At 46.7% G+C, this 17,817-nt stretch overlaps 2 pseudogenes; one reads left to right on the forward strand and one right to left on the reverse strand.

Moving 5' to 3' along the window:
- The first annotated feature begins 2,436 nt into the window (after positions 1 to 2,436).
- LOC110587817 lies at positions 2,437 to 3,963 on the forward strand (annotated as a pseudogene).
- A 2,143-nt stretch (positions 3,964 to 6,106) lies between these two features.
- LOC110587995 lies at positions 6,107 to 6,567 on the reverse strand (annotated as a pseudogene).
- Positions 6,568 to 17,817: the final 11,250 nt, after the last annotated feature.

Below are 17,817 nucleotides of genomic sequence, written 5' to 3' on the forward strand. Positions count from 1 at the left end.
GTAGTGCAGGTACCTTATAACACAATATCCCCAATTCCTTCCTCCTGCCCCTTATGACATCATTATCATTTACTTCACTTGTACTGAAGCTACAATTACTGCATGCATTGTTGAAATTACTATTTTGAGCAAACTGTTATGCATTGGGTCAATTAAGAATAAGAAAAATAAAATATTTTACCCCCATTTATTCCTTCTCTAACACTCTTCTTGGTGTAGATCTGTGTTTCTGACCTGGGCAGAGTTGGTTCTCTGCTTGCTTAGTTTCCTTCTTAAGAAATCTTGTAACATTTTTTTGGTAGGTACATTTACCCTGTGACAAATTCCCTTAATTTTTGTTCATCTTATAAAGTCTTTATTTCTCCTTAGATTTTTTTCTTCAGCACCTTAATTATTTCCTGCACTCTCTTGCTTGAATGGTTTCTGATGAGAAGGCCAATATGCTTCTTATTCTGGCCTCTGTGGGTGAGGCTTCTCCCCCACTGCCTTCTTTTATGATTTTCTCTTTGTCTTTGATTTTCTGCAGTTTGAATATGGTATGCCTAGGTACAGATTTTTTATATTTGTAATTTTTATATATATTTGGTGTTCTGTGAGCTTCTGTGGTTTGCCCTCTACTATCAGTTTTGGAAGTCTCAGTCATTGTTGGTCACATACTTCTTTTGTTCCTTTCTCTCTTCTGTTTCTACCGCAGATAGATTACATCTTTTGTAATTGTCCCACAGTTCTTAGATATTCTGTTCTATCCTTTTCATTCTTTTTTCTTTTTACATTTCAGTTTTGAAAGTTGTACTGGTATTTCTTCCTTCCAGCTCATTGATTCTTTCCTTGGCTGTGTCTAGTGTATTGATGAGGAGTCCATCAATGTATTCTTTATTTCTGTTACAGGTGTTTTTTGTTGTTGTTGTTTTTTTTTTGGTTGCCAGCATTTCCTTTTGATTCTTCCTTGGAATGTCCATCTCCCTGCTTGCATTACCTCTCTTTGCATGTTGTCCACTTTTGCCATTAGAGCTCTAGCATATTAATGATAGTTGCTTTAAATTCCTTGTCTGATAATTCTAGCATCTCTGCCATATCTGAGTTGGGTTCTCTGCTCGGTCTCTTCAAATCTGTGTTTGTTATTTCAGTATGCTTTGGGATTTTTTGAAAGCTAGACATGATGTACTGGGTAAAACAACTTATGTATGCCCTTGTGTGAGGTTTTATGTTTACCACCTAGGAGTTAGGCTGTGTTTACTGTTTGCTGTATCAGTAGGTGTCAGAGCTAAAATTTCCTCTGGTGTCCTTGTTTTTGTCTCTTCTTTGTCTTTGAGTTTTCCTAAAGATTTCTTTTTTTTTTTTTTTAATTTTATTTATTTATATGTCAGAGAGAGAGCACAAGCAGGGGCAGCGGTAGGTAGAGGGAGAAGCAGGCTTCCTGCTGAGCAAGAAGCCCAGTGTGGAACTCCATCCCAGGACCTGGGATCATGACCTGAGCCAAAGGCAGAAGCTTAACCAACTGAGCCACCCAGGCACCCGAGTTTTCCTAAAGATTTCTTAAGTAAGGTCTGAGAAGGGCAGTTTTTTAGTTGTATGCCCCGGTTATCATACAGAAGCCCTATTGATGTCATTAGAAGTGATCTGTAGGAGTACTTGCCTGGCTCAGTTGGTGGAGCGTGCGACTCTTGATCTCAGAGTTAAAGGTTCGAGCCCTATGTTGGGTGCAGAGATGACTTAAAAATAAAATCTTGATTTAAAAAAATAGTGATCTTGGGGCGCCTGGGTGGCTCAGATGGTTAAGCGTCTGCCTTCGGCTCAGGTCATGATCCCAGCGTCCTGGGATCGAGCCCTACATCAGGCTCCTGGCTCAGTGGGGAGCCTGCTTCTCCCTCTCCCTCTGCCTCTCCCCCTGCTCATGCGCTCTCTCTCTCTGTATTTCTGTGTCTCAAATGAATAAATAAAATCTTTAAAAAAAGAAAAAAAAAAAATAAGTGATCTCTAGTTCTGTGATTCTGTGATTAGGTCTCAGTCTTTTAGGGAACTTGTGCCCCTGGCCTGTGACCTTCAGAAGTGCTGTTTGGTTTTGGGTTTTGCCCTCTCGTAGGTGAAACAGGAAGGCAGAGGGGACTGGAGTTGGACATTTTCCTTCCCCTAGGTCAGGTAGGTTCTGGCAAATCTCAGTAAGCTAGGCTCTGCTGGAACAATTTCCCTTGAGGACAGGCCTTGTTAAGAACAGAATGCTCCGGGCCTATGTCAGAGTGGCTCGTTTTCCCCTTCCCCTGCCTGAAGCCTGAGAGGTTTTGTTCTCTGACCTTCACTGTGAGAACCTGGCAGGTAAAACTCACAGGAGTACGTGGGTCCCCCTAAGAATGGGCCCTCCCTAAGTTTTATTAATTTGAACTTGTCCACTTTTAACCTCTAGAGATTCATCAGTTATACTTTGCTTTTTCCTGCCCCATGCATCTGCTCCAGTAAGCTGTGATTTTCTGTATTTGCCTGTTCCTCTGATTGTTTGGGCAGTGTTTTATCCTTTGACTTCAGTTCTCTGATGGATCTAAAAAGAACTGTTTTTCAATTTGTTTAGCTTTTTTATTGTAAGGACAGTAGTGACCGCTTCCAAACTCCTTACATGCCAGACTGGAAAATGAAAGTTTGTTGCTTTCATTTTTGAAAGATATTTTTGGTAGAGTAAAAGAATTCCTGGTGATACCTTTGTTCCCTTTCTTTCTATGTTTTAAAGATGTCATTCCATTGTCCTCCAGCTTATAGAAGTCACTTAGGGGGCGCCTGGGTGGCTCAGTTGGTTAAGCGACTGCCTTCGGCTCAGGTCATGATCCTGGAGTCCCTGGATCGAGTCCCGCATCGGGCTCCCTGCTCGGCAGGGAGTCTGCTTCTCTCTCTGACCCTCCCCCTTCTCATGTGCTCTCTCTCATTCTCTCTCAAATAAATAAATAAATAAATAAATCTTTAAAAAAAAAAAAAGAAGTCACTTAGGATTCTTACCTTTATTTATCTATACATAATGTGCTTTTTTTTTTTCATGTTTATAAACAGTTTATTCAGTTCGTTACAGTGGGCAAGATCCCCGCTGAATGGACAGGTAGAAGCGAGGTACCCCCGGGTTAATGCAGGAGCCAGCGGCTTGCATGGGACTGACTGGGCATCAGGCAAGGAGGGAGCACCAAGGTTTCAGAGTCAGACCAGGCTCAGAGTCCCTGAGCCGAGGGTGGGCTAATGGCCCGACACTGACCGCTGCTTCCTTCTCACAGCTGGGCACCCTGCAGGGTTTGTCTTCAACATTACGTCATTTCAGTGATGTCAAGGGAACAGTTATTAAACTGAACCCATGTCCTGGTGCACCTGAACTGTTGTTGCTATGTAAGTCACATGCTAGCATGCAAACCAGAATTTTAGAATCCTCCGGTAACGGTGCGCCAGGGTGGTGATAACTCTATTTCTCTCTTAGCGCCCCCTTGCCTGTTTTCATTCCTACTTGAATTCCCATTTGTAAGCCACATAGCGTGTTGATGAAAGTCTCACACACACAGCAAGTCTCTCAGATGACAAAGCTATTTCCAAAGCAGCATCTTGTGCAGACAGTCTGTGACATTGAAGAAAGTGTCTCTGGTTAGCTGTCTTCTGTGAAAAGAGTCATCCACCCCTGACCGATGCCTAATTGAAAGCATAACTTAGAAGATAGATTTAGGAAGTAGAATATGGATAAAAATAGGAAACAAACATTTCTACTGTCTTAGGTCTCTGTGCCTTTCACAGAACTTCCAACAGTTCTGTGTTGGGATAGAGCATCTGGAGGTTCACAACCTCTGTGGTCCATAGGAGACAATATAAGGAGGGCCCGGGGAAGAATTTGCCATTTTCAGTGGAAAACTGAATGGTGGTTACTAATTATAATGACTTTGTACTTTGGATCTGGATTTGCTGCACCCTTTTTTTATAGTAAGATACCAACTGGTTAAGAAATAAGGGTGTTTTAATTAATCCATTAAACATGTGAAAAGGAGCATTTGAAGAGGTGCAGTCTCTTTGAAAAATTGATCAGTCTCTTGAATTCAACATAGTATATTTGTAAATAAACCTATGGCATGAAAAAAAAATAGGAAACTAACTCTAAAAAGCTATCGTCTATGGGGACTGGGCCAATTAATGACCAGTTCACAGATGGTCTCACTTGAGGGCTACAAAATTGTTCACATAATTATTAGAAACCTACTGGAGTCCACAGCTGACAATCTGCAAACTGCTGGATAGAACTCAGTCTCTAGGTATGAGATGGTTAGAGTCTAGTTTAAACCTCTAACCCCTGAATCAAGAGGGGAAAGGCAAGAAAGACCTTATCTACTAGATTCTGTGTCTGCTGAAGTCTCCGGTGACATTTTGGCAGCAGCCGGTGGCAGTCCTCAGAGCTGCGCAGTGGGACCCAAGGCTGGGACCATACATAATGTGCTCTTTAAAAGCCTGGCTTCTTTAAAGACTTTTTTCTTTGACACTGGTTTTCAACAACTTGATTATGATGTACCTTGGTGGTGGTCTTTTGAGGTTTTTTCTCCTTGGGGTTTTTTTTTTTTTTTTTTTTTTTGATGATAAATTCTAAGGTCAGTTTTATTTCTACAAAAAAAGGCAGTCAAAACAATATAAAACACATGTAAAGGATATTACTGAGTGAGCTTCAAGTGGAGCTTGACTCTGCAAAGGCTGTGAGTCCAGAGGAAGAGGGAAGGCCGTCTTATTCCGGGGCTGGCCGGCTGCTCCAAAGGAAGGGGCCAGCAGGGCACCGGCAACCCCAGACTGTTGCTGGCTACAGCCAAATCCCGCCAATTCCAGCCCCGCAAAGGGTCACACTGTGCCGAGGGAGGGTCGCAGTGGGGCTGCGCTGCACTGAGGAGCTGGGAGAGCGAGCTCCGGGGCACATTCAGATGGAGCTTAGAGACAGGTGAGCGTGGAATTTCACATGGACATCTGGCTTCGGCGTTGTCGGCAATGACCAGCACGTCTTCTACAGTGGCTGCAGGGAGGAGCGTCAACCTTTGGCCGCAGGAGCCTTTCTGGCGAGAAATTCCTCACACAAGTGCACAGCATCCTCTGGTCGGCAGGCCCTCCCCTGGGGTTGCCACAGACCTGGGTTTCCCCAAGCAGGGCAGGCCAGGCTGAAGTTTAGTCACGCACACAGACATCAGGGTTTGCCCATTTAACCAATATGATTGTGGTAACACCAGCCAGATTTTTACAGAAGAACTGGGCCTCCCTTTTCATGGCTAGTTTTTGTTTTGTTTTGTTTTGTTTCGTGGTGAGGGTGAGGTGGTGGGGTGGTGAGTGGTAGTTTGCTTGTTTTTAAATTCTTTTTAAAGGCTGTTATAAATTGGAGCCAGGAGAATTTGAACCAACTCCCACACAGGGCAGTGCAACATGGGAGTAGAGAAGCCACCAGAATTGCCAGGAGCGTCTCTTCTCCTTTGCGGAGTAGATAGCCCTGGGTCTGGGGGAAGTGAATGAGTGAAAAATAAACCAAATGCAAGAAAGTGGGAGTTGCAAGGGCAGGGGAAGAAAGGGAACTGCAACTTTTTTTTTCTTTTTCTTTTTTTCCCTTAACCTTAAGGGCTAAATGTAAATTGAAGGTTTTGGATCAATTTGGACAAGAAAAGAAACACCATTCTTTTAAAGTAGATTGAAGCAGTGATTTTTAAAACAAAGAAAGCAGAACTAGAACATCTTAAATTTTTAATCCTTTCTTTACAGGTTACCTAAACCACTTTTGATTAAGAAAACTGTAGAAAGTTAGTAACTGCCGGGGCGCCTGGGTGGCTCAGATGGTTAAGCGTCTGCCTTCGGCTCAGGTCATGATCCCAGCATCCTGGGATCGAGCCCCGCATCGGGCTCCCTGCTCAGCGGGAAGCCTGCCTCTCCCTCTCCCTCTGCCTCTCTCCCTCCTCATGCTCTCTCTCTCTCTGTATCCCTGTGTCTCAAATGAATAAATAAAAATCTTAAAAAAAAAAAAAAAAGTTAGTAACTGCCACAAGCAAATGCCAGGCGGCGGCACGTGTCAATTTTCCACAGAGTCCTGCTTTGCGGGGTCTCCGCTCACACTCGCTGCTATCGGTCGCGGGAGAGTTTAGTCCACAGGTCGCTTCTCCCCGTATTTCTTTGTAAACTCTTCAGCATTCTTACAGAATTTTTTACGGTCCTTAGAGTATTCTTCAGCTAGGTCAGCCCGAAGTGGGTGCTCGGGCTGGGGGTCGTTCACCAGTGCTATGAGGGACTGGATTACTTGGTCGGTTTTGGTTGCTGGCTTCCAGTTTTCAGCACTAATTACTGGCAGACAGACCTGCCCCTTTTCATCAATGTTCGGGTGATCTTTGTTTTAAATGTGATCTTCGGTGGTTTAAATGGGTATTCTGCTGGAAAGTTGATTTCAATTCTGAAGGCCCCCTTATCATATGGAGGGTTGTCAGGAACAATAAGCCCTTGACAAGTCAGTAAATTAGCTTCATCAACCTGGATGTTACGGAAGTTTTTCATTCCACATTTGCGGATTTCTTCAAGCTCCTTCATCAGCCTCCTGGCCGCCATCATGGATCTGGTGCTGCTCTATTCTCCTTGGGTTTTATTGAGCTTCTTGGATCTGCGAGTTTATAGTCTTGATCGTATTTGGGAAATTTTACTTTATTTCTTCAAATACTGTTTCTGTCTCCTTTTTGCTCTTCTTTTTTCTGGAATTCCAGTTTATGCACATTGGCCTGCTTGGTAGTGTCTGGTGTTTCTTGTTTGTTTTGTTTTGTTTTATCTGTATGCTTTATTTATTTGTGTGTGTATGTACTTTATTTTGAGTTGTTTCAGTTGCTATGTCTTTAAATTCTTTGATCTTTTCTTTTACAGTGTTGATCTGATGTTAATCCCATACTAATGTTTTTTCATTTCAGAGACTATTCTTACCATCTCTAGATCTTTTTATAGCTTCCATTTTCCTCCCCATCATGCACGTGTTTCCCTCTACCTTCCTGAATATATGAAGCATTTTTATAAAATAATATTCATCATCCTTGTCTGCTAGTTCCTATATCTCTGCCTTTGCTAGGTCAATTTCTAATGGTTGGTCTTCTTAAGGTCGTAGGTCGTATTTTGCTCTCTTTCACATGCCTGGTATAGCAGTTACCATTTCACGCTTCATTGCTTGCTTGTGATGCTGGAATGTTTCTCCCTTGCCAGCTAGCCTGATGCCAGTTCTCGCCATTGGGGGTGCTGGAGGAGAAGGGGCCTCTCTTCCTGGTTCTGTGTGTTCTGCTTTTTTCTGTTCTATGACACAGGCTGGCACATAGGATGCATGGGAGCTCACTCCACTAAGTTTCTCTGGCACCTTTTCAGGCAGTTTCCTGGCTGCAAATTCAGCAGCACCCCTGTGGTTCCAGCCCTGATACTCTCTGTATGTCTGGAAGGGGTAGGCACTGCCAGGCAAGTTCCATGGGACCCCCGCTGGCCTCCTGGCAGCTTTCCCATGAGTTCATCAGCACCTCTGCACACAGTTTCCCAGCTCATTTTGTTGGCACCCACACAGGTTGTTGTCAGCCTCCAGCTTTGGCCTGGGGCAGCCCAGTGAACTTTTCACCATCCAGTGGGCTGTGTCCACCCACCTCCCAGGTGTGAATCCTTTCCTTGGGTACCTCCCTTCACCCTAGGGTATTCTGTAGAGTTCTCTTTTGTTTCTTTTCAGTTAACTCCTTATAAATAGTTAATAATTGTTTATACTAAACTTCCCTTGTTTAAAATACCATGTGGTTTCTGTCTCCTGGCTAGACTCCATCTGATACACCTGGCCGTTTCCTTATTGAATACTGGACATTGTGAATTTATGTTGTTGGTTGCTGGGGTTTGTTATATTCCTTCAAATAGTGTAAATCTTGGTCTGGCACACAGTTAAGTTCCTTGGCATCAGGTGATTCTTTGGAGGCTTGCTTCTGAGCAGTGTTAGGGTGGGCCTTTGGTCTGCAGCTAATTTAGCCCCATTGTGAGGGGCAATGCCCTTCTGAGGATTCTACCTGATACACTGTGAATTAGGAGGCTTTACCATGGTGGTTTATGGGAACATAAAATAGGGCCATCCCTGTGTGAGCTCTGGTTCCATCTGCTCCTTTCCAGGGATTCCTGCCCTGGGCTCCTCGCATAGTTTGTCTCACACGGGTACAGGTTCCTCCTCAGCTGCATATCTTGGAGCTCTGCCTGCTCTGCAGCCCCTCCTCCCTAGCACTCTGCCCCCGCGTCCTAGCTGCCTCCTTGCCCTCCTGTCTCTTCCCCTGAGGGAGATGGCTGGCTGTCTGAGTTTCCCCTCCCAGCGCTGTAGCCCGGAACCACCTTGGCTGTGGCTGGTGCAGTCACAGGGCTCCGGCTGTTGGTTTCCCTTCTCGCTGCAATCTCCTCTGGTGACAGGAGACGCATCACATCATCTCTTGCCCAGTTTTCTGAGTTCACAGGGCCCTGTTACTCTGTCTTGAATTAGTACATAACCAAACAGATGAAACAGCCTGTCAGGAGCTTAATGAAATTCAGAATTGGGTTGGGGCGGGGGGCTCTCTGGCTAAGCCAACTGACACTGTTAACACTCCTTCTTTTTATTTTATTAAGCAGTCACACGAATGGGAACAGGAAGATGGTACAGATTGGAAGACAGTGACATGGTGGAGGCCTGGGGTTCGCCCCACAGCAGGCTCACCGTTACCATATTGTGTGGCTGTGTCCTTGCTGGGCTGAGGTGCTTGCGAGGATTGACGCCTCCTCACAGGAGCTCACGTGAAGAAAGGAGCTGATCACCCATGAACTTGCACAGGCAGAGTCCCTGGCCTGCTTCCGTGGCCCACCATGACTCCAGTAGTCTTCAGACGACGGGAAACTGGACCGACAAGGCCACCTATCTGGGCAGTCTGGCCTTGGCCTGGACTCCTCCCTGGCCCCCTGGGGCCACCTCTGCTGCTGCCCGAGGCCCTGTCCACGGCCACAGCTGGGTCAAGATGGCCACTGGTGGCCAGTGCTGCCCTGCTACACTTCCACTCTGAGGCAGGGACACTGATCCCTGGCTGGCAGCTGTCATGCAGGCAGCAAGAGGGGAGCCTGGAAAGCCAGCCTTGCAAGGTGAGTGGACGTGTTTTCTGAAGTGATATAGAAGTGAGGTGAGAACCAGTGCTGCTCCCCAGAGCCTGCAATTTGTGAGCAGGCAGAGGTCTCTGTGACTGCCTTTCCCGTTCTCCACCCAGAACAGCTTCCTCTCCCCACAGCCAGGACTCTCCCAGCCTCACATTCTTCCCTGGGGGTGGTGCCCAGACCTCTGGGAGGAGAGTGGTGGCAGGGCCCTGAGTCTGCCCACATTCAGGGGCCCAGGACAGGCAGGCACTCTGGGAGCCCCATGGCTCGGTGGGGGTGTGGGGCAGGACAAGTGCATCATCCTTCACTCATGGCAGACCTGATGAGGCATCTGTCCCGGAGGCCAGTTAAGGGGGAAGGCTGAGGCGCTGGGGTAGGATGGTTTAGTGGGAGCCTTTTCATGTGACTGAGCCCCATAGGCTCTCACTGCATGCATCCCTACCCCCCAGGGAAGAGTTCAGTTATGGGAACATTTCAGCTTGAAGCTTCCTGGGGGGTGGCAAACACCAAGGGGAGCTTGGGGACTGTGGTCTCCTCCACACTAGCAGAGCCACATTGCCTTAATATCCTACAGTCTAAGGTCCAGCGATGCTCAGAGAATGGGTGAACAGAGGCTGGGGACTAGTGGACACAGTAACCGGGGAGGTAGGGAAGACATGGGATCAGCCCTCCCAGCTGGCCCATCCAGGAAGGATTGGGCAGAGTTAGAAAAGATGCTGTCGCTTAGTACTCAGACCTGAGGGTCAATGGTGAGAGCTTCAGTGGCCACTGTGTTGTGGGGCTGCACCATCTAATGGGTGGTGGTTCCTGGGACCATTGGTTCTTGTGAGGGTCCTTCTGGGCTCAGACATGGGCAGCTCCCTCCTCTCCACAGAGATAGGTCCACACCAGCTACTCTCTGGGGTCTGCTATCTGACAGTCAGCCTCTGCCTGGGACTTCCATGACAGGATGAACTGGTCCTGTCTCTGCTTTCTGGCTGTGCTTTACCCAAGTACTACTCTTGATAGCTCCTTAGCCTACAGGAGCCTTTCCCTCCCAGTAAGAGCTGTAACTTTGGTGCTCCCTTATCACCCTTAGTTCGATGTCTCCATCCCACAAGGATTTGGGATGTGGAGGCTGAGGAGCCTGGCCTGGTGGCAGAAGCCTATCCCTTCACTCATTCATCAGTGAAGACTGGGTCAGGCCCCCTTTGTGTGAGATGCTCACACTTAGATGGGGACAGCCAGAGCAGCCTGAGAGAGTGGAGAGCATCTAAAGCCATTGTTCTGTCAAAAAGGCCCCTCTCTGATGTTCATCCTTTCATTCAGCAGCCACTTGGTGAGCACCCACTATGGGTCATGGCTTGTTTAGGTGCTGATATATAAGCCCCAGCTGTCACTGGACTGCATCCAATATGACAGAATGTACATTATTAGATGTGATTGGTGGTAAGACAAAAATAAGGATAGAGGGACAAAACGTGTTAAGTAGGATGCTATGGTGAGGTGACATCTGGGAAGAGGCTTGAGTGAAGGAGGGGCAAGCAGTATGCCCATCTGGAGGCAGAATGCCAGGTAGAGGGACAGTGCTAAGGCCCTGAGGCAGGAGCCCGTTTGGGAAACATGTTTGAAACTGTCAATGTGTAACAAACTATAGTGTTTATAGATAAGCCCCATGGCCAGTCCTAGGCAGGAAGCACAGCAGTTACTTGCACTAATTATAAAAAACCAGCACTGCCCATCTGGCCAGGAGGGAAGGGTCCCCAGAGAGGAAGCAGGCCTGGAGCTGGCAGTCTGCAAGCCCCAAGGCTCCTTCTCTAAGAGCGAGATGGTAGACCTCAGCTGAGGACACACGCTCCTGTTCTCTGAGAAGTTACAGAATGAGCTTCTAGAATGTAGAATTGCTGTGTCCTGCTGCCGTCTTCATTGTAGGACTGGGCTGGTAACCAGAGGGTTCAGACAAGGACACAGAGGTCTTCAGCCCCAGAGACTCTTGGTCAGGCAGAGGGACATGGCTTGTGTTCCTTCTGGCTGTCGCTCATTGGCTGGCATACCTCTGCACAGGCCACGTATAGCTCAGAGATGTCCGTGTAGCCTATGCTAGCCAGACCGGCTTGCGGAGTTATCAGCCCACATCCTTTCACCCACCGTGCCTGATGTTGAGTCAGTTTACCAGGTACCCTGACAAACAGGACTGGGCAGGGTGACAGACCCACCCAGAGACTATGGTATTGGAGTTGTCAGACACGGACTTTAGCTGATTCACATATTAAAGCAAAGAGAGAAGATGCAGAATTCCACATAGAATTCATAAAAAATTAAATGAAAAATCTGAAACAGGAGAGCATGGCTAAAATTTAAAGTTCAGTAAGTGGACCCTTCTACCCTAGGGTTAGGGTAGAAAATACCCCGGCAAACACCACCGCAACTAGCCCACACTACCCTGTGAGCGTCCTTGTCCTGGGCCCCCAGGGCCCTGCTTGTCTCTTCTGTAGACCCCCAACCTTGAGCGGCGGGGGGGGGTTCCTGCCAAGGAAGGTTCTTTGTGCTTGGAGAGACTGGCGGGTCTTTGGAACTTGGAGAACATGTTTCAGTGCAACTTTGTTGGAAATACTCTTGGCATGTTGGAAGAGCTTTGTGATGCTAATGAAATCTTTGGGGCCCTCAGATTCATTGTCAGGAACACAAGTGTGTTTTTATTTATGGTCTTGGGCTAAATGTATGCTAACCTCTCAACATACGCCTTAGAAACTGCCTTTTTACACAGTTGTCTTTTTGTTTGCTTCTCCCCTGAATGCAGAGTGCAGAAAGGTAGCATTGAGGACTGGTGGGATTGGGGAAATGGAGGCCCGTCTGGTTTGCAAGGGGCACACACACGCTTTTCAGGCGTCACATCGCGGGTCCTGAGTGCCACCTGTTGCACTGATGTGATGGGCATGGGCACAGGCAGGGGTGAGGACGTGGGGGCCAGGGCTGCTGCAGAGCATGACTGACGATGTTTTGGATCATCGCAATTTAGGTGCATGTTGTTCTGAGGAGTTTTCCACCCTGGGTTAATGGTTTCTTTATAATGAACAGAAATAAATTAATGAGGGATGGTGAGGTAAGGCAAGGTCATGGGCCAAGGCCAGCGTGCTGACCCACACAGGTTGTTTGACATGGATTAAAGCAATGTCATGGCAAAGACATCAGCCTTTTATCTGAAGGAAAGGATGGAAGCCCCTTGTCTTCTAAACTGCTCTGTGGGGCAGTGAACACCCTTCCCACAGGGAGAGAAGGAACACAGGTTGAGTCTGGCTGAGGGGAGGCAGGCCTGCGGGGCCGTGACAGCCGTGGTTCCTGGGAGGTTCTCGTTCCTGGGAGGCCACTTGGATGCCCCACAGTGTACCCTGTGCTTCAAGACAGGAGGCCTTGCCAGGGTCTTTGGAGGGTCCCTGAGGAACGGACGTCCTCTTAGCCAGGAGGGTGCTGAGGGAGGTGTGGAGCAGGTGAGCACGTAGCCCCACTGTGTTATCATTTGTCATGGCGCACCTTCTGTGTTCCAGGTACTGGTTTAGGCACAAGAAAGTTGATGGACAGGCTGGACGAGGTCTCTGCTCTCGTGGGGTTTGTGTTCCAGTCCAGAGGTGGGCCTTAAATGAGTGTAAATAAGTAAGAGCAAACACATTAAAGAACAAAGAAAACAAGTGCTAAAAGTAATGAAAGAGATGATACTGGGACCATGTTGGTGGTAAGGATTGTTGGGGAGAGGATGACCTCCCTTAAGAGGTGACGTTTTAGCTGAAACCAGAATGACAGGGCAGCCCAGCTCTGCAGGCGGAGCAGAGGCCCAGAACTAGAATCGCTTCAGCTTTCGTCTCAAGGACTAGGAGAAACTGATGACAGATTGTAAGCAGAGGAATAACATGATCTGATGGCACATTCACGAGACGTGGCGGGTCCTGTGTAGAGACTCAGATCATGGGGTGGATTTCCGGAAGCAGGGAGACCACGGGTAGGCATTGCATGTGTCCAGGGAGGACTGGCATGGTGGCTGCAGAGGTGGAGTGAGTGCAGACGGGGACTGCATTTGGGGTCGTGCTGAGGGAAGGCAGGGAGCCAGGTGAGTCTGAAGTATCTGAGCATCTCAGTGGAGGCGGGGCAAGGGCATCCAGGGATATAGTCTGCAGTCTGGTTCCTCCGTAGCAAGTTTGCAAAGCCCACTGGATGTCAGTGGAGGTGTCCTGGCCGCAGCCAGGATGGGGGACAGAGCCCCATCTCCCAGGAGAGTCAGGAGTGTTTCCTGCACAGGTGGAAAACCACCGTCACTCTTAAGGCTGCTGGACTGCAGGACCTGACAGCTGGTCACCGTCTCCCAACCCAGAGTTTCTGACAGCGTGAAATCCTTCTTCCTCACGTGCCACATCCAGTATACCACCAAGTCCTGTCCTAAGGCCACAGCGCTCTCCCCGCCTCACCATACCTTCCATGTCAGCCACCCTTGTCCCTTCACCTGGAGGCAGCCTGCTTGCCTTCCCTCCGCCTGAGCCCAGCCCTGCTCCTCATGGTTACCAGAGGCACTTCCTAACATGCAGACCTGGGCATTTAAAGTATTTTGAGTGATTTCTTTTTTAATATTAACTTACTACTTCATTTTTAAAATTTAGGTGTTTTTTTTTTTAAGTACTCTCTCCACCCAGCGTCGGGCTCAAACTCATGACCCTAAGATCAAGAGTCACATGTTATTCTGACTGAGCCAGCCAGGTGCCCCCAAATTCTTACTACCTCATTTTTGGATGATGCCTTGTATTTAGTTATGGATTACAAATGTTTTGATTTATAGAATTTTTTTAAATTATGGAAAATTTCAACATATTCAAAAGTAGAAATTAGTATGCTGAACCTCCATGTGCCCACCACCTAGCTTCAGGGCCACATTTTGAAGCAAATCCCAGATAGCATATAATTTCATCTTTAATATTTCAGTGTGACTCTAAAATTCAAGGATTGGCAGCTCTTTCTGCCCATGAGTCCTGTCCCTTTGCTTTAATAAAAACAGGTTTTTGCACCCAAAAAAAAAAAAAAAAAATCCAAGGATCATTGAAAGCATATCCACAATGGCATGACCACACCTAAACATTTAATACCGGCCCACCTTGGTGTTTGGTTCAGTTGCAGACCACCATCATAATGTGACTGTCACAATAAAGTGAGCCAGATGAATTTTTTGGTTTCCTAGTGAATATAAAAGTTATGTTTACAGTATCGTGTAGTCTGTTAAAATATGCAATGCCATTATGTCTAAAAAACAATGTACAAACTTTAATTAAAAATTACTTTATTGCTAAAAAATGCTACCCATCGTCTGAGCTTTCCGGAAGTCATAATCTCTTTGGGGGAGGAGGGTCTTGCCTCGATGTTGGTGGCTGCTGACTGATCAGGGTAGTGGCTGCTAAAGGTGGGGATAACTGTGGCAGTTTCTTAAAATAAGACAACAGTGGAGTTTGCTGCCTTGATCGACTCTTCCTTTCATGAACGATTTCTTTGTAGCGTGTGATACTGTTTGATAGCATTTCACCCATGGCAGAAATTCTTTCAAGATTGGAGTCAATCCTCTGAAACCCTACGGCTGCTTTATCCGCTAAGTTTACAATAAATATTTTGTTGTCATTTCAACAGTCTTCAGAGCATCTTCCCCAGGAAAGATTGTCTCAATAAAGCACTTTCTTTGCTCATCCATATGAAGCAACTCCTCATCTGTTTAAGTTTTATTCTGAGATCGCAGTGATTCAGCCCTATCTTCACGCTCCACTTCTTTTTTTAGTATTTACTTATTTAAGTAATCTCTCCACCTAACATAGGGCTCAAACTCATGACCCCGAGATCAAGAGTCGCTAACTTCTCTGCCTGAGCCAGCCAGGCACCCGAGGCTCCACTTCTGATTCTAGTTCTCTTGCCATTTCCACCACATCTCAGTGACTTCCTCCACTGAAGTCTTGAACCCCTCGAAGTCATCCATGAGGGTTGGAATCAACTTCTTCCAAACTCCTGGTAAGGTTGATGTTTGATCTCTTTCCATGAATCACAAAGGTTAACGGTGAATTCTTTCCAGAAGGATTTCAATGGACTTTGCCCAGATCCATCAGAGGAATCACTGTCTAAGGCAGTTACAGCCTTACAGAATGTATTTCTCAATAATAAGCTTTGAAAGTCAAAATTACTCCTTGCTCTTTGGGCTGCAGAATGGATTGTTCTGTCACTGGGTGTGAAAACAACATGAATCTCATTGTCCATCTCCATCAGAACTCTTGGGTGACCAGGTGCATTGTCATGAGCATTTTGAAAGGAGTCTTTTTCTGAGCAGTAGGTCTCAACATGTGGGCTTACTATTCAGTAGATCATGTTGTAAACAGATGTGCTGTCATCCAGGCTTTGTTGTTCCATTCAGAGAGCACGGGCAGAGTAGATTTTGTATAATCTTAAGGACCCTAGGATTTTCAGAGTGGTAAATAAACATTGGCTTCAACTTAAAGTCACCAGCTCTTAAATTAGCTCCTAACGAGAGAGTCAGTCTGCCCTCTGAAGCCGGGCACTGACATCTCTATTCTAGCTATGACCGTGCTAGATGGCATCTTCTTCTGTTTATAAGGCTGTTTTGTCTAGGTTGAAAATCTGTTAGTCATTGTAGCCACCTTCATTAATGATCTCATCGATCTTCTAGATCCCTTTCTGCAGCCTTGTATCAGTACTCACAGATTCATCTTGCACTTTTATGTTGTGGCTTCTTTCCTTAAACCTCATGAACCACCTCTGCTCGCTTTGTGCTTTCCTTCTTCAGCTTTCTTACCTCCCTCGGCCTTCATAGGTTTGAAGAGATGACCTGGCTCTGGATCATGCTTTCATTTAAGGCAGTGTTGTGTCTGGTTTGATCTTCTATCCAGCCCATTAAAGCTTTCTCTGCATCAGCAATAAGGCTGTTGCGCTCTCTTATTTTTGTGTGTTCACTTGGAGTAGCATCTTTAATTTCCTTCAAGAACTTTTCCTTTGCATTTACAACTTGGCTAACTGGTATAAGAGGCCTAGCTTTTCGTCTGTCTTGACTTTCGATGTGCCTTCCTCAGTAAGCTCAGTCATTTCTAGCTTTGGATTTAAAGTGAGAGATGAGTGACTCACTCCTGCTTTCAGTTTCTAAAGGCCACTGGCCAGTTAGTAATTGGCTTGATTTCAGTACTGTTGTGTCTCCAGGAATAGGGAAGCCCGAGGAGAGGGCAAGAGATGGGGCAACAGCCAGTTGCAGGAGCGGACGGAACATGCACAACACTTTGGAATGTGCTGTCTCAACGTTGGCGCAGTTTGTGGCGCCCCAGAACAGCTACACTAGTAACATCCCAGATCCCCGTAGTAAGTGCGGGAAGAATGAAAACGTTTGAACTCCGGCGAGAAGTACGCGAATGTGACACAGACAGGGAGTGAGCAAGTGGTGCTGTGGGCACCGCGGTGCTGACAGACGTGCCTGAGGCAGGGTCATCACAGAACTTCAGTTTGTGTGAAGCACACTAAAGCAAAGAGCAGTGAGCCCAGGTGTGCTTGAAATTTCCTCACTTACCACACCAGTGTTCTCATGTTCCCGATTGCCTCTTAAGTGATTTTAAGCAAATGTTCATTTATTTAGTTAGGGTTGTTTTTTTTTTTTAAGATTTGATTTATTAGAGAGCAGAGTGAGAGCACAAGCAGCGGTAGAGGGGCAATGGGAGGAGCAGACTTCCCGCCAAGCAGGGAGCCTAACATGGGGCTCAATCCCGGGACCCCGGGATCATGACCTGAACCGAAGGCAGACACTTAATGACTGAGCCACCCAGGCGCCCCATTTAGTTAGTTATTTTTTAAGTAGGCTCCACACCCAGCATGGCGTCCAGTGTGGGGGCTCGATCTCAGAACCCTCAGATCAAGACCTGAACTGATACTGAGTCGGACACTTAACCAGCTGAGCCACCCAGGCGCCCCAAGGAAATGTTTGTTTAAACGATTGAGATCCACTGTTTTACAGAATCCATATTGCATTAGTAATAGAACTCATATTTCATTTTATTCTGAGTTCCTCCTCTCTTTTTTTTTTTTAAGATTTTATTTATTTGACAGAGAGAGGCACAGTGCGAGAGGGAACACAGGCAGGGGTAGTGGGAGAGGGAGAAGCAGGCCTCCTGCCAAGCAGGGAGCCCGATGCGGGGCTTGATCCCAGGACCCTGGGATCATGACCCGAGCCGAAGGCAGACGCCTAACGACTGAGCCACTCAGGCGCCCCTCTCTCCTCTTTTTCTTAAAATTTATTGATGAAACCATCCTTTGTCCTGTAGTTTCCCACAGTCTGGATTATGCTGCATCCCCATGGTGGTGATGACTGATGTGCTTCTGTCCCTTGTAAGTTGGTACTGAGATCTAGAGGTTGCGTATATTTGCATTGGTTTTGGCAAGCTACTTTCTAAGTGCTGTTGTGTCCTCTGTTCAGGTGTGGACAGCTCTTGTCTTCTGTTGAGTTAGTAACCACTGATGATCAGTGCCTACGTTAGGGGTTGCAAATTGCTGAGTCTCAAATTCTGGCAGTCATTCATTGATTAGCTGGAATTCATTGCTTAGCTGGAATATGCCTATATAAACAAATTGCTCCTCAGTAACCATTGAGCAACTCGGTGGTACCATTTACATAGGAAAGGCAGGGAGATTTCTTGATTTTTGACT

This window comes from Neomonachus schauinslandi, chromosome 5, assembly GCF_002201575.2.
Source record: "Neomonachus schauinslandi chromosome 5, ASM220157v2, whole genome shotgun sequence".
NCBI lineage: Eukaryota > Metazoa > Chordata > Mammalia > Carnivora > Phocidae > Neomonachus > Neomonachus schauinslandi.